This window comes from Cherax quadricarinatus, chromosome 17 (genome assembly GCF_038502225.1).
Source record: "Cherax quadricarinatus isolate ZL_2023a chromosome 17, ASM3850222v1, whole genome shotgun sequence".
Lineage (NCBI taxonomy): Eukaryota > Metazoa > Arthropoda > Malacostraca > Decapoda > Parastacidae > Cherax > Cherax quadricarinatus.
In genome coordinates, this window is record NC_091308.1 from 37,824,801 (window position 1) to 37,842,678 (window position 17,878).

Here is a 17,878-nt window from a genome sequence, read left to right on the forward strand (position 1 = left end):
CTTCTTTTTGGGTCATTCTGCCTTGGTGAGAGATTGGTGGTGTGCTAAAAAAAAAAAATCTGTACTTATTTGAAAGATGTCAGTGCAAGAAACTAAGTTTCTAAGTTTCTGCAATCATAATCCATTTTTTACTGCTGATGAAGGCAGACTTGAACAGCTATGTAGTCATAGACCTATGCTACCTATGTCGCACCAGACAAATGTATTCCATATCAATGTGAGAATCAACATCAATTGCTGTTAATGATACTGCTCACTAGTTCTTACTGTCAGCATCAGTACTCACCATCAGCATCACTCACTGGTACTCACTCTTAATATTTTCAAACAATAATATTATCTGAATCCTTCATATTTCCTTCAGCTCCTGTATCTAGTAAAAAAAAAAAAAATGCTCACCAGCCTCACTACCAGTCCCCATGGTTGCTTCCACAAGACTATCAACATCAAGGATCCCCATACCGGTATGACAGAGGCATCAATAAATCAATGCACCACCTCGGCATGTAAGGTCTCATAATATGCTGCTGAGAAAATTCTTTTGGGCTTATTATGTCTCAAGAAATCCATAAGTGGACAATGCATGGAATTCCACAGAACAGTTGTTGAAAATGAGCACAGTACAATGGCCCATAGAAATTCAAGTATTTACAAAGTTATAATAATAAATTCAGGGGAAAGCACTAAACCAATAAGGAGGTTATACAGTACCTGGGAATAGAAGGTAACTAGGTTTGATCCAAGAAGAGAAAGGTAGCTCCAGTTACTTGAATCAAGAGCTTCTAACCAGTATCAAGCTCCCTCTCCTTGAAGGGTTTAAAATTATATTTTTATAAATCTCATGTTATGTAGATGTGAGTACAGGTATGTATTACACTCGCACATGTATGCACAACTGAATATGTACACCCAAACACATGCACACATACTTATGTAATAAAATGCTAAGAAAGACAAAAAAGATGAATTGGCACTACATATGACACTCACTCAAGGCAAACATATGGAAAAACTCACAAAAAAAGCATTGAGGAAATGAGGAAATACAAAAACTTCATGGATATGGCAATAAACAAGACACTGAAAGAAAGGAGAGAAGTAAAATAAAAGAATACATAAAATTTGCCAAAAACTAAATAAAGAATGGGTGAAGAAACAACACATGTTTTCTGAAGAACAGCAAGACTGATGTGGGATAGAGGTACATACAGACTTCAACCAAGAGAAAATAATCAGTGGAAAGAGAAGGAAAGAGAGAGAAAAACAGGGAGAGACAGAGACACACACACACACACACACACACACACACATACAGACAGGAACCAGAGTCACAGAGGGAGAGGCAATGGGAGGAGGAAAGGGCAAAATCAGTGTTTATCCAAGGGCTTCGGGAGAGAGAGGAAAGGACACACACTGAAAGACGGCAGGAAGAAAGAAAGGAGATTGAGAAAATCATCACGGAAATAGGGGGAGAAGACATGGACGAGATTGTAAATTTTCAGAGAATAGGGGGGTACTTGAAGAGGAGAAACCGACCGATCAAGCTGATTCTCAGGACAGAAACAGTGCGGAACAGGATCCTCCAAGAAAAACCACGGTAGAGAAGCTCAAAAGAGTACAAGAAGGTGTTCCTAGACAGAGACAGAACACAAAAAGAGAGACAGCAGCTGAGGGAGAGGACAAAAAAGCGAAAGGAGCTAGGAAAGGAGACAAGGATGGAACCAGCAGAGGTCAGTCAGAGCAGAACAGAGCAGCAAGAGCAAGCACACACACAACTATCCTCAGAACCCCACAACCTATCACACCATCCCAACACACAATACAATCCATACCCACAGCTTCCACCCAACTCCCAACCATAGAATCCCACAGTATGCTACCAGGTCTCCCACCCCCACAGGCCCCCCCAAACCACAGTGTTGGAAAGGAAACTGAAGGTATGGTACACAAACGCTGATGGAATAACAAACAAGTGGGAGGAGTGGCACGAAAGAGTCAAAGAGGCATCACCAGACATCATAGCAATCACAGAAACCAAGCTTACAGGTATGATAACAGATGCCATCTTCCCAATGGGATACCAGATCCTGAGGAACGACAGAAGGAACGGGGGGGGGGGGGGGGGGGTGTGGCATTGCTGATCAAACACCGATGGAATTTTGATGAGCTGGAGAGAGGAGACAGCGGAGAAGAAAGTGATTGCATAGCGGGAACGCTTCACTCTGGAGGTCCCAAGGTGATAATTGCAGTGATGTATAACCCACCACAGAACAGCAGGAGGCCAAGGCAAGAGTATGACAAGAGCAACAGAGCGATGGTTGACACACTGGCTGCAGTGGCCAGAAGAGCTCATACATGCAGGGCAAAGCTCCTGATCATGGGCGACTTTAACCACAAGGAGATCGAATGGGAGAACTTGGAGCCACATGGGGGCCAAGATACATGGAGGGCTAAGATGATGGAGGTGGTACTGGAAAACTTCATGTACCAACACGTAAGGGACACTACAAGAGAGAGAGGAGAGGATGAACCAGCAAGACTGGACTTAGTATTCACCTTGAGTAGTGCAGATATTGAGGACATCACATATGAAAGACCCCTTGGGGCCAGCGATCATGTGGTTTTGAGCTTCGAATACACAGTAGAGCTACAAGTGGAGGGGGAAGCAGGAAGGCCAGGACGAATGAAACCAAACTACAGGAAAGGGGACTACACAGGAATGAGGAACTTCCTGAATGAGGTTCAGTGGGACAGAGAACTGGCAGGGAAACCAGTTAATGAGATGATGGAATATGTAGTCACAATGTGCAAGGAGGCTGAGGAGAGGTTTGTACCCAAGGGTAACAGGAATAATGAAAAAGCCAGGATGAGCCCATGGTTCACTCAAAGATGCAAGGAGGCAAAAACCAAGTGTGCTAGGGAATGGAAGAAATATAGAAGGCAAAGGACCCAGGAGAAAAAGGAGAGCAGTCGTAGAGCCAGAAACGAATATGCACAGATAAGAAGGGAGGCCCAACGTCAATATGAAAACGACATAGCAGCAAAAGCCAAATCTGACCCGAAGCTGTTATACAGCCACATCAGGAAGAAAACAACCGTCAAGGACCAGGTAATCAGGCTAAGGAAGGAAGGAGGAGAGACAACAAGAAATGACAGTGAAGTATGTGAGGAACTCAACACGAGATTCAAAGAAGTGTTCACAGAGGAGACAGAAGGGGCTCCAGAAAGACGGAGAGGTGGGGTACACCACCATGTGCTGGACACAGTACACACAACCGAGGAAGAAGTGAAGAGGCTTCTGAGTGAGCTAGATACCTCAAAGGCAATGGGACCAGATAACATCTCTCCATGGGTCCTGAGAGAGGGAGCAGAGGCGCTATGTGTACCCCTAACAACAATATTCAATACATCTATCGAAACAGGGAGATTGCCTGAGGCATGGAAGACAGCAAATGTGGTACCAATCTTTAAAAAAGGAGACAGACATGAAGCACTAAACTACAGACCAGTGTCACTGACACGTATAGCATGCAAAATCATGGAAAAAATTGTCAGGAGAAGAATGGTGGAACATCTAGAAAGGAATGATCTCATCACCAGCAGACAACATGGTTTCAGAGACGGGAAATCCTGTGTCACAAACCTACTGGAGTTCTATGACATGGTGACAGCAGTAAGACAAAAGAGAGAAGGGTGGGTGGATTGTATTTTCTTAGACTGCAAGAAGGCGTTTGACACAGTACCACACAAGAGATTAGTGCAAAAACTGGAGGACCAAGCAGGAATAACAGGGAAGGCACTGCAATGGATCAGGGAATACTTGTCAGGAAGACAGCAGCGAGTAATGGTACGAGGCGAGGTGTCAGAGTGGGCACCTGTGACCAGCGGGGTCCCACAGGGGTCAGTCCTAGGACCAGTGCTGTTTCTGGTATTTGTGAATGACATGACGGAAGGAATAAACTCCGAGGTGTCACTGTTTGCAGATGACGTGAAGTTGATGAGAAGAGTTCATTCGATCGAAGACCAGGCAGAAATACAAAGGGATCTGGACAGGCTGCAGACCTGGTCCAGCAACTGGCTCCTGGAGTTCAATCCCACCAAGTGCAAAGTCATGAGGATTGGGGAAGGGCAAAGAAGACCGCAGATGGAGTACAGTCTAGGGGGTCAGAGACTAGAAACATCACTCAAGGAAAAAGATCTTGGGGTGAGTATAACACCAGGCACATCTCCTGGAGCGCACATCAACCAAATAACTGCTGCAGCATATGGGCGCCTGGCAAACCTCAGAACAGCATTCCGACATCTTAATAAGGAATCGTACAGGACCCTGTACACAGTGTACGTTAGGCCCATATTGGAGTATGCGGCACCAGTTTGGAACCCACACCTAGCCAAGCATGTAAAGAAACTAGAGAAAGTGCAAAGGTTTGCAACAAGACTAGTCCCAGAGCTAAGAGGTATGTCCTATGAGGAGAGGTTAAGGGAAATCAACCTGACGACACCGGAGGACAGGAGAGATAGGGGGGACATGATAACGACTTACAAAATACTGAGAGGAATTGACAAGGTGGACAAAGACAGGATGTTCCAGAGACTGGACACAGTAACAAGGGGACACAGTTGGAAGTTGAAGACACAGATGAATCAAAGGGATGTTAGGAAGTATTTCTTCAGCCACAGAGTAGTCAGGAAGTGGAATAGTTTGGGAAGCGATGTAGTGGAGTCAGGATCCATACATAGCTTTAAGCAGAGGTACGATAAAGCTCATGGTTCAGGGAGAGTGACCTAGTAGCGACCAGTGAAGAGGTGGGGCCAGGAGCTTGGACTCGACCCCTGCAACCTCAACTAGGTGAATACACACACACACACACAGACGGAGAGGTTGGGTATACCACTAAGTGCTGGACACAGTACACACAACCGAGGAAGAAGTGAAGAGGCTTCTGAGTGAGCTAGAAACCTCAAAGGCAATGGGGCCGGATAACATCTCTACATGGGTCCTGGGAGAGGGAGCAGAGGCACTATGTGTACCCCTAACAACAATATTCAATACATCTATCGAAACAGGGAGATTGCCTGAGGCATGGAAGACAGCAAATGTAGTCCCAATCTTTAAAAAAGGAGACAGACATGAAGCACTAAACTACAGACCAGTGTCACTGACATGTATAGTATGCAAAGTCATGGAGAAGATTATCAGGAGAAGAGTGGTGGAACACCTAGAAGGAATGACCTCATCAATAACAGCCAACATGGTTTCAAGGATGGGAAATCCTGAGTCACAAACCTACTGGAGTTCTATGACATGGTGACATCAGTAAGACGAGAGAGAGGGGTGGGTGGATTGCATTTTCCTGGACTGCAAGAAGGCATTTGACAAAGTTCCACACAAGAGATTAGTGCAAAAACTGGAGGACCAAGCAGGGATAACAGGGAAGGCACTACAATGGATCAGGGAATATTTGTCAGGAAGACAGCAGTGAGTCATGGTATGTGGTGAGGTGCAGTTATAAAATTGGAACATTAACACCCCCTCCTTCAGAGTGCAGACACTGCACTTCCCATCTCCAGGATTCAAGTCCGACCTGCTGGTTTCCCTGAATCCCTTCATAAATGTTACTTTGCTCACACTCCAACAGCATGTCAAGTATTAAAAACCATTTGTCTCCATTCACTCCTATCAAATACACTCACGCATGCTTGCTGGAAGTCCAAGCCCCTCGTACTCTTTTACCCCCTCCCTCCAACATTTTCTAGGCCCACCCCTACCCTTCCTTCCATCCACTACAGATTTATACACTCTCGAAGTCATTCTATTTTGTTCCATCCTCTCTACATATCTGAACCACCTCAACAACCCCTCCTCAGCCCTCTGGATAATAGTTTTGGTAATCCCGCACCTCTTCCTAATTTCCAAACTACGAATTCTCTGCATTATATTCACACCACACATTGCCCTCAGACATGACATCTCCACTGCCCCCAGCCTTTTCCTTGTTGCAATATTCACCACCAATGCTTCACACCCATATAAGAGTGTTGGTATAACTATACTCTTATACATTCCCCTCTTTGCTTCCATGGACAAAGTTCTTCATCTCCACAGACTCCTAAGTGCACCACTCACCCTTTTCCCTTCATCAATTCTACGATTCACCTCATTCTTCATAGACCCATCTGCTGACACGTCCACTCCTAAATATCTGAATACGTTCACCTCCATACTCTCTCCTTCCAATCTGAAATCCAATCTTTCATCACCTAATCTTTTTGCTATCTTCATCACCTTAAGAACATAAGAAAGAAGGAACACTGCAACAGGTCTACTGACCCATGCGGAGCAGGTCTATGTCCCCCCCCCCCGGATTAGCCCAATGACCCACCCTCCCCGGATTAGCCCAATGACCCACCCAGTCTGGTCACCTCCACTTAAGGATGGAGCATGGAACCAGACCCAGCAGCACAAGCTAGTCAGGTCCAACTCACACCCACCCACACTCATTCATGTATTTATCTAACCTATTTTTAAAACTACACAACGTTTTAGCCTGAATAACTGTACTTGGGAGTTTGTTCCACTCATCCACGACCTTACTCTTTCCTACATTCACTTTTAATTTTCTTCTTGTACATACCCTACCAAACTCATCCACCAACTCTGCAATTTCTCATCAAAATCTCCCAAAAGCAGTGTCATCAGTAAAGAGTAACTGTGACAACTCCCACTCTGTGTTAGATTCTTTCTCTTTTAACCCCACACCTCTTGCCAAGACCTACACATTCATTTCTCTGACAATTCCATCTATAAATATATTGAATAACTATGGTGACATCACACATCCCTGTCTAAGGCCTACTTCTACTGGGAAATAATCTCCCTCTCTCCTATATACTCTAAACTGAGCCTCACTATCCTCATAAAAATTCTTCACTGCTTTCAGTAGCCTACCTCCTATTCTATATACCTGCAACATCTGTCACATTGCCCCCCTATCCACCCTGTCATATGAATTTCCTAACCCCCTACCCTTCCTAAAGCTTCCTTGTTCATATGTTATCCTATTCTCCATCTTACTCTTAACTCGTTCCCTAGGCTTCCTCAACTTATTAACTCATAAACGGTCCAAACGTATATACACGTTCTCTACCATAGTGCCCCAACTTTTTTGAGAAAAAAAAATCGTTTTTTTTAATAGGAAAAGAGCATATGGTACCCAGGCATCCCCAATTATTTTAATATGGTGCACAGTGAGTGTTCACACCCATTCTCTCATGTCTAGGTGACTCAGGCTTATCGTGGCAATGTTGAATGTATGAGAAATAAAACGAATACAGTGGACCCCCGCATAGCGAACTTAATCCGTGCAAGAGGGCTGGTCGTTATGCGAAATGTTCGCTATGCGAATTAATTTTCCCCATAAGAAATAATGGAAATAAAATTAATCCGTGCAAGACACCCAAAAGTATGAAAAAAATTTTTTTTTACCACAAAAAAATGTTAATTTTAGTACACACAAACTGAAAAAGGCATGCACAATTACATGACACTTACTTTTATTGAAGATCTGGTGATGATTGATGGGATGGGAGGAGGGGAGAGAGAGTGTTAGTGTTTAGAAGGGGAATCCCCTTCCATTAGGACTTGAGGTAGCAAGTCCTTTTCTGGGGTTACTTCCCTTCTTCTTTTAATGCCACTAGGACCAGCTTCAGAGTCACTGGACTTCTTTCGCACAACATATCTGTCCATAGTGGCCTGTACCTCTCGTTCCTTTATGATTTGTCTAAAGTGGTTCACAACAGTGTCATTGTAACAGTCACCAGCACGGCTTGCAATAGCTGTGTGAGGGTGATTTTCATCAAAAAAGGTTTGCACTTCAAGCCATTTTGCACACATTTCCTTAATCTTTGAAGTAGGCAATTCCTTCAATTTCTCTCTCCCCTCCTTTGAACCAGTTTCCCCAGGTCTGGCCTCTTGCTCTTGAAGTTGATCTATCAGCTCATCAGTGGTTAGTTCTTCATTGTCCTCCTCCACCAACTCTTCCACATCCTCCCCACTAACCTCCAACCCCAAGGACTTCCCCAATTCCACAATTGATTCCTCAACTGGTATACTACTCCTCTCAGGGTTAGCCTCAAACCCTTCAAAATCCCTTTTGTCTACACATTCTGGCCACAGTTTCTTCCAAGCAGAGTTCAAGGTTCTCTTAGTCACTCCCTCCCAAGCCTTACCTATAAGGTTTACACAATTGAGGATATTAAAGTGATCCTTCCAAAACTCTTTTAGAGTCAATCGAGTGTCTGTGGTCACTTCAAAGCACTTTTGAAACAGAGCTTTTGTGTACAGTTTCTTGAAGTTGGAAATGACCTGCTGGTCCATGGGCTGCAGGAGAGGAGTGGTATTAGGAGGCAAAAACTTCACCTTAATGAAGCTCATGTCCCCATAAAGTCGCTCTGCCACGTCTGTAGGATGACCAGGGGCATTGTCTAACACCAGGAGGCACTTAAGGTCTAATTTCTTTTCAGTTAGGTAATCTTTCACATTGGGGGCAAATGCATGGTGTAACCAGTTATAGAAAAATTCCCTAGTGACCCATGCCTTACTGTTTGCCCTCCACAGCACACACAAATTATCCTTGAGGACATTCTTTTGCCTGAACGCTCTGGGAGTTTCAGAGTGATACACTAATAAAGGCTTAACTTTGCAATCACCACTAGCATTGGCACACATCAACAAAGTAAGCCTGTCTTTCATAGGCTTATGTCCTGGGAGTGCCTTTTCCTCCTGAGTAATGTAGGTCCTGCTTGGCATTTTCTTCCAGAACAGGCCTGTTTCATCACAATTAAACACTTGTTCAGGTTCCAGTCCTTCAGTTTCTATGTACTCCTTGAATTCATGCACATATTTTTCAGCCGCTTTGTGGTCCGAACTGGCAGCCTCACCATGCCGTATCACACTATGGATGCCACTACGCTTCTTAAATCTCTCAAACCAACCTTTGCTGGCCTTAAATTCACTCACATCATCACTAGTTGCAGGCATTTTTTTAATTAAATCGTCATGCAACTTCCTAGCCTTTTCACATATGATCGCTTGAGAGACGCTATCTCCTGCTAGCTGTTTTTCATTTATCCACACCAATAAGAGTCTCTCAACATCTTCCATCACTTGCGATCTTTGTTTCGAAAACACAGTTAAACCTTTGGCAACAACAGCTTCCTTGATTGCCGTTTTCTTGCCCACAATAGAAGCGATGGTTGATTTTGGTTTCTTGTACAACCTGACCAGGTCGGTGATACGTACTCCACTTTCATACTTATCAATGATCTCTTTCTTCATTTCAATGGGTATTCTTACCCTTTGAGGTGTAGGGTTGGCACTAGAAGCTTTCTTGGGGCCCATGGTCACTTATTTTCCACAAACAGCACCAAAAACACTGTAATAATACGAAATATTCCGAGTGTATGCTTGAATGTTACCGTGGAGGCTGGCTGGTAAACAATGGGACGGGCGGCACATGTGAGGCTGGCTGAGGGCGCACATTGGACGCGTCTCGGACGAAGGTCGCTGAGCGGGTTTTTGTCCACTATGCGGGGCAAAATTTTAGCGAACAAAGCGTTCGCTATGCGGATTGTTCGCTATGCAAGGCGTTCGCTATGCGGGGGTCCACTGTATATACGTTTGGGGCACTAGCAGTAAAAACGTATATATACGTTTGGACCGTTTACGGGTTAATCTCACTCCAAAACTTTTTTTTATTTTCAACAAAATTTGTTGATATCTCACCCACTCTCATTTGCTCTCTTTTTATATTGCTTCACCACTCTCTTAACCTCTCTTTTTCTCTCCATATGAGTCTGAAATAGATTTATTACTAATTCATGCCAGGAGTACAGGAGACTGAGTCAGTGGCCTTGCAATTGCATAATTCCACAGATGCTCCTCACTGTAAATAATAAATGCTCCCAGACCTATTCCTGATACATTTTGAGAATAATATTGTACAGTATATTACTAAGACTGGTGCTCCCCATCAGCATAAGACAACCACAGGTGGATATGGTGGTCATGAAAGACTAGTTGATGTGAGGAAGGTGTGGTGCAGCCATCAACCTCCAGTTTCACATCAATGGAAGGAGGTAGGGAAGGCACATGCATCAGACATCAATGGAGAAGGCTTAAAGGTGGAAGGGCTGATTGGAGTGGGGCTGGGATGAGTGAAGAATACTTGAAGAACTACATTGTTTCTGGGCATGCACTTGCTTATTGGCACCAAGCCCACTGTTTATAAGATGTTTGAAATTCAGGTGCCTCTCGAAGCTAGGGTCACCATCCATGGCAAACTGGGTACGCCTGTCAGCTTCTGCAAATAATTCTGCCAGCATCTTCAAAATCAGATCCTTTACACCCAGAACCATTTCATCCTCCTCTTCTTCCTGATCAGCAGCTGGGTAATCTCAATCAAGTCATCAACACCTAATTCTTCCTGACAGAAATCAATGTGCTCAATGTCTTCCTCAACAAGGTCTGAGAGACATTCTTTTGTGAACCACACTGATTTCAGAAGAGTAAATTTATATTACACATAGGGAATTACTTGTAGAAATTGGGTCATTGCTAAGAAGCAAATTCACACACAGTGGTCCCAGCATAAACAGAGGGATTACTGCACTATCTCAGCCATAGAGTACAAAAAAAATCTCAACATACTCTTTACATAATTTGTTAGCTTCACAATACAGTGCAATTTTTATTTAATTATTATTATTGTCACTATCATTATAGATGTTATCATCACCTATTACAAAGAATAGGCCATGGGCATTACGGGGAAGGTAGGCAGATGGATTTTTGGGTTCCTAACACACAGAACACAAAAGGTAGTAGTAAACAGAGCAAGATTCTGCATCAGTGAGGTCAAAAGCTCAGTGCCCCAAGACACTGTCCTGGCACCTCTGCTGTTTCTCATCCTCATAGCAGATGTAGATAAAAACACCCATCACACGTTCGTATAATCATCTGCAGATGACACTAAAATAAGCATGAAAGTTACTACGGTAGAGGACACTGAAAAATTACAGGGAGACATAAGCAGGGTTTTCCAGCGGGTAGTGGAGAACATGATGTTCAATGGTAATAAGTTCCAGCTGCTTAGGTATGGGAAGAATGAAGAACTCAAAAGAAGCACTATAAACAAAACTCAAGAGGGTCACCAAACAGAATGAGAAGAACACGTAAAAGACCTGGGAATAATTATGTTAGCTGACCTTTCTTTTAAGGACCATAACAAGATAAAAATCATGACAGCCAGGAAGATGACGGGATGGGTATTGAGAACTTTCAAAACAAGGAAAAAATTGCTGATGGTGACACTCTTCAAATCGCTAGTGCTCCCTCATTTAGAATAGTGCTCAGTGCTGATGGCCCCGTTCAAAGCAGGAGAAATATCAGAGCTGGAACAAATACAGAGATCATTTACGGCTCACAATGAGCAAGTATAGCACCTAAATTAATGGAAACACCTTCAAGTCTTGAACATGTACTCATTGGAGCGGAGAAGAGAGAGATACATGATAATATATACGTACTGTACCTGGAAACTACTCAAGGGCCTGGTTCCAAATCTGCACACTGCCATAACAACATATTGGAGTGAGAGATATGGGAGGAAGTGTAAACTAAACCCATTGAGGTGCAGGGGTGCGGTGAGGATAATAAGGGAACACTCTATCAACATCCGGGGTCCCAGACTATTCAACATCTTACCAGAAGATATCAGAAACACAGCTAGAACAAGTGTAGAAGCCTTCAAAAGGAAACTGGACAAGTATCTTCACCTTCGACCATCCAAAAAAATGCCGCACCCACATGACAACACGAGAGTGCAACTTTCCCTCCTGTAACTTATTTCACCCAGAAATGTGTCACTCATCAATCCAGGAAAGAAAATGCTACAATGCATACTGTCAGGCACATCATCTAAAGAGGACTAGAAGACACAGACCAGTCAGACTATGGGAAACAAAAGAGGGGAGCCACAATCACTCCAGGGACAGAGGTTTTTTAGGGCCAGGAGGAAAAAAAGACTGGCAAGAAATGATAATAAATCTACACCAACTGAAAACACTTCTGGAGCAGAGGGCACGGACATTGGTCTCTACTCCAGAACAACAGGTATTAGAGCCAGCAAATAAAACCCCCCTAAATTCCACCAATACAACGACATTTTCTTCGCAAACATACAGGGTCTAAAGCCGTCAAAAAACAACAAAATTCCTTACATCAAGGGACTGCTCATGCAGTCAAATGTAATGCTTGCAGCATTCACAAAGACCCACATAAAGGATCATTATGACAACGAAATATGGATCCCAGGTTATAACCTATTCCAATGTGACAGACTAAACAGGCAACAAGGGGGAGGGGGGGGAATTTGGCCTGTATGTCACAGAGTTGCTCATTTGCACAGAACTACTAAACACCTCAAATGATGTAGCTGAAGTTTTGGCAGTAAAGACTGAAAACCACAACCTTGTCATTGTGGTAGCATACAAGCCTCCAGATGCAACTTCCCAGCAATTCCAGGAGCAGCTTGAGAAGATTGACCACTGTCTGAAAAATCTCCCAACTCCTTCCCCAAACGTCTTACTACTAGGAGATTTCAACTTGAGACACCTAAAATGGAGGAGTATAGCAAACAACGTTTTAGCAGAGATCATCCCAGGAGGCAGCTCTGATGAAAATTCACATATACACGAACTATTAAATCTCTACACCAAATTCACCTTAAACCAGCAAACAGTAGAGCCTACAAGACTAGAAAATACACTGGAACTCATCTTCACTAACAATGATGATCTGATGCATAATATAACTGTATCAAAGACAATACACTCAGATCACAACATAATAGAGGTACAAACATGTATGCACTGGGCTCCTGACCAGCAAAATGTAAACAGTCATGAAGGTCTCTTCACGAAATTCAATTTCAATAACATAAACATACAATGTGATCAAGTAAACTATGTCCTAAATGAAACAAGCTGGGAAGATATCCTAAACAACATGGATCTGAACATTTGCCTTGAAAAAATGAATTCTCTGGTTCTTGGGATCTGCTCAAGACACAGTCCATTAAGAAAAAGAAAGAGAAGATGTAACCTAGAAAGAGAGAGATGTTCCTTATACAGATGAAGGCAAAGAGTCACAGAGCTGCTGAGTGGGGCCAATACAGTGGACCCCCGGTTAACGATTTTAATCCGTGCAAGAGGGCTCATCGTTATGCGAAATAATCGTTATGCGAATGAATTTTCCCCATAAGAAATAATGGAAATAAAATTAATCCGTGCAAGACGCCCAAAAGTATGAAAAAAATTTTTTTTTACCACATGAAATGTTAATTTTAATACACACAAACTGAAAAAGGCATGCACAATTACATGACACTTACTTTTATTGAAGATCTGGTGATGATTGATGGGATGGGAGGAGGGGAGAGCATTATCTTCTTACTGTTTAGAAGGGGAATCCCCTTCCATTAGGACTTGAGGTAGCAAGTCCTTTTCTGGGGTTACTTCCCTTCTTCTTTTAATGCCACTAGGACCAGCTTGAGAGTCACTGGACCTCTGTCGCACAACAAATCTGTCCATAGAGCTCTGTACCTCCCGTTCCTTCAAGACTTTCCTAAAATGGGCCATAACATTGTCATTGAAATAGTCACCAGCACGGCTTGCAACAGCTGTGTCAGGGTGATTTTCATCTATAAAGGTTTGCAGTTCAACCCACTGTGCACACATTTCCTTAATCTTTGAAGTAGGCACAATGGATTCCACAACTGGCATAGGCTTCTCAGGGTTAGCCCCAAACCCTTCAAAATCTTTCTTAATTTCCATACTAATTCTCACCCTTTTTACCACAGGGTTGGCACTAGAAGCTTTCTTGGGGCCCATGGTCACTTATTTTCCAGAAACAGCACCGAAAACACTGTAATAATACGAAATATTCCGAGTGTATGCTTGGATGTTACCGCGGAGGCTGGCTGGTAAACAATGGGACGGCCGGCACATGTGAGGGCACATTGGACGCGTCTCGGACGAAAATCGGTAAGCGGGTTTTTAATCGGTATGCGCGGCAAAAATTTTGCGATAAAAGTAATCGGTATGCAGAAAAATCGCTATGTGATGCCATCGTTATGCGGGGGTCCACTGTATATCTAAAATACGAAGGGAGGCACTAGTCAATGAAATTGCAAATATCGAGCTTAAGCTGAAGGAATCTTACAGGAGACAAGAAGAACTAAAAGCCATAAAGGAAATTAAAAAAACTAAAATACTTCTTCTTATATGCCAAATCTAAGGAAAAAACAACATCCGGTATTGGGCCCCTGCTTAGGCGGGATGGGACATACACAGATGACAGCCAAGAAATGAGTGAGATACTAAAGTCCCAGTATGACTCAGTGTTCAGCGAGCCACTGCCCAGACCAAAGGCTGACATTTTCTTTGCAGATGTGATAGTGGCACTGTTGTGGTCCTTGAAAGTGAGATCCTCAGACATAACCACTCCCAGGTCCCTCACATTACTTTTCTGCTCTATTGTATGATTAGAGTTTGTAGTATACTCAATTCTAATTTTTATCTTCTCCAGTTTTCCATAATGAAGTAACTGGAATTTGTCTTCATTGAACATCACATTGTTTTCTGTTGCCTGTTATAAAACTTGATTTATATCTTCTTGGAGGTTAACAATGCTCTCAATGGATGACAGTCTCATGTAGATCCTAGTATCGTCTGCAAAGGATGACAGGGTGCTATGGGGTACATCTCTATGTCTGATAAGAGGATGAGGAACAGGATGTGGGTGAGTAATGTGCCTTGTGGAACTCTGTTTACCACAACTCTTTGTGTTCGGTTGGTTAGAAAGTTGAAGATCCATCTCCCCACTTTGCCAGTTATCCCTTCAGCACGCATTTGGTGCACTATTACACCATGATCGCACTTGTCAATAGCTTTTGCAAAGTCTGTGTATATTGATCCAAAATCTGTGTATGTTATCCAGTAGTTGCAAGGGGCACAAGCGACCTGCTCTGAACCCATGTTGCCCTGGATAGTGCAGCTTTTGGGAATCCAACTGGTTTGCAATCATGCTTCTTAGTACACTTTCAAAGATTTTTGCGATGTGGGACATTAGAGCTATTGGTCTATAGTTCTTAGCTAATGCTTTGCTGACACCTTTATGGAGTGGGGATATGTCTGTTGTTTTTAGTGACTGGAATTTCACCCATGTCTAAGCTCCTTCTCCATAGTATAATACCTAGGGCACGCGAAAGGGGTTTCTTGCAGTTCTTAATGAACACAGAGTTCAATGAGTCCAGACCTGGGGCTGACTGCATGGGCATGTTATCAGTGGATTTTTCAAAGTCTAATGGAGTTACAGTAATGTCAGAAATTTTGCATTCACTGATGGAGTTTTGAGGCTTATTCATGAAAAAATTATTTTGATTTTTTATCTTTAGACTGATTAGTGGCTCGCTAAACACAGTCATATTGAGATTTCAGTATCTCACTCATTTCTTTGTTGTCATCTGTGTAAGTCCCATCTTGTCTGAGCAAGGGTTTGATACTAGATACTTACAGGGTACTTCAACATAAATCTCATCCATGACCATGACTCACAAGTGACTGAATTCACAAACATTATGAACAGCTGCTTATTTCTACCAACAATAACAAAACCTACAAGAAAGGACTTAATTAAATCAGCAATTACAATGAAAAATGGAGTGTTCATCAACGAGTGTCTAATGAGAAAACGTCAAAACCTTCTGTTTAGGTTGAGAAAACTTAAACAGGAAAACAAAATACATCAGTGTTTCACTCGAGATGGGAAAATACAAGTTAAAAAAAATTTCAACAGGACAACAATACACCATCTCAAATGAACATGATTTCTCTACCTTCCTTAGAAAAGCTGACATTTCTGTAACAGATTAGATAAGTGTCCTTAACACATTTATACGTGTGGTGCATATAGTGTACGTTACTACTGCATTATTGTGCATTATTATTTTTTTTCTTTTACTAACTAATACCAGCTACCTCAAATACTTTTTACTTTTTAATTGCTATTAATTGCTCATAATTTTGTGTTGCAAGTCAAATCTTACTCCAAATTAATGTTATTCATGGTTGCTACCTGTCCATTTAATACTGCTTACCACTGCTTTTTTTAGTTCCTTTTATATTGTGTGTGCAATTAGTGTATATTCCAATTACATTGTGTGAGTCCCAAAACTATCTTTTGCTAGCTAGTATCAACTACCTCATATTTTTTTACTTTTTATAGTGCAATTAACTGATCAACACATTATACATTACAAATCAGATCTTACTCCCAAATCAATATTATATCATAGTTACTATCTGTCCACTGAACTTTGTTTACCATTACTTAATTTAGTCCCTTATATATTTTCTCCTTTATTTTAGCTTTATACAACAACCTTAGTTCATATATTCACAATTGTTAAAATAATCAAGGTGCTATTCTCAGGTGCTAAAGTGTAATAAGTTCACTATCTTGCCATTATATTCCCAAGATCATTTATTTCATTACCACTTTATTTGTTCACCACAACTTATATTAGTCCCTTTTATATGTTCTCCTTTATTTTAACTTTAAAGAACTACCTTTAACCCCTTCAGGGTCCAAGGCCAAAATCCGAAGTGGTGCTCCAGTGTCCAAGAAATTTTGAAAAAAAAAAAAATTATTTTTTTCTTACAGAATTAAAGAGCATATTTTTGTGAAGGTAATAAGACAAAAAAAAAAAATCTGATCAGTACTTACCGAGATACAGTGCCAAGAAGTTTGTCGAAAATGATGTGGTGGCGGCAACATCGACGAATTCCACATACGCGCATTACATTATTTTGAGGTTTTTGTTGTTTTTTCTTTTCTTTTCCAATTTTTTTCTATTCCTACTAACATTTGGGGCCTGAGAGACCAATACTGTATATAATGTATATATATAAACTCACTGTATTGAACACAATAACTGCACTAAAGTTATTATCATATTATTGTTTACCACTGTTGTTTATTACAATAAACATGCACAAATCTTGTATAATACTAATGTTCTATCATATATTTACATATTTACAATCACTGGACATGGTTTTAGAACTGCTGGAGCTTGTGGAACTCCTTGAAACAAGGCACCATGCACAGAGGCACCTTACATTCCTCACACATAAACCGAGTGTCTTTGCGTCTTTGTTGCCGTCGCTTTGTTTGTGCACAGACAATGCATCTCTTCTGAGCAAATTTCTTCTGAGTTGAAGGAAGTTGTATTATGAAATGATCACCTTCCCTCCTCAAACGCTTGGGTATATCCTGAGGAATTCGAGGACCGTGTTGTATAGCAGGTGTTGTTACCTGGTACTTCATTATGAGTTGTCTGACAACAGACAAACAAAATTCACCATACGGTGGTCTGTTGCCAGTCTTTATTTGGTACATATTATATGCATTGAGCATTGAAATGTCCATGAGATGGAAGAAAAGTTTCATGTACCACTTGTAACTCTTACAAACACAGTCAACAAAACCAATCTGCATGTCACATTTGTCAACCAAGCGCATGTTTTGTGTATAATCAATCACTGTCACTGGTTTTCGAATACGTTCATTAGTCACTCGATCAACTTTGCCACTGTCTTGCATTTCATTACGGTGAATGGTTGTCAACAATGTGACATCTCGTTTGTCATGCCACCGTAATGCCATGATGTCATTGGCAGTAAACACCTGCATGTCATCACCACGAGCACCTGCGTTGAGCCTGGGCATATGTTTACGATTAGAACGCACTGTGCC

The 17,878-nt window shown here is 42.0% G+C and overlaps 1 protein-coding gene across 2 annotated transcripts in view; it reads right to left on the reverse strand.

The window, feature by feature from the left end:
* The window catches only part of LOC128686288 (centrosomal protein of 164 kDa), a 273,426-nt gene that overhangs the window by 90,128 nt on the left and 165,420 nt on the right, over positions 1-17,878 (reverse strand). The gene's annotated exons all lie outside the window — the stretch shown is intronic.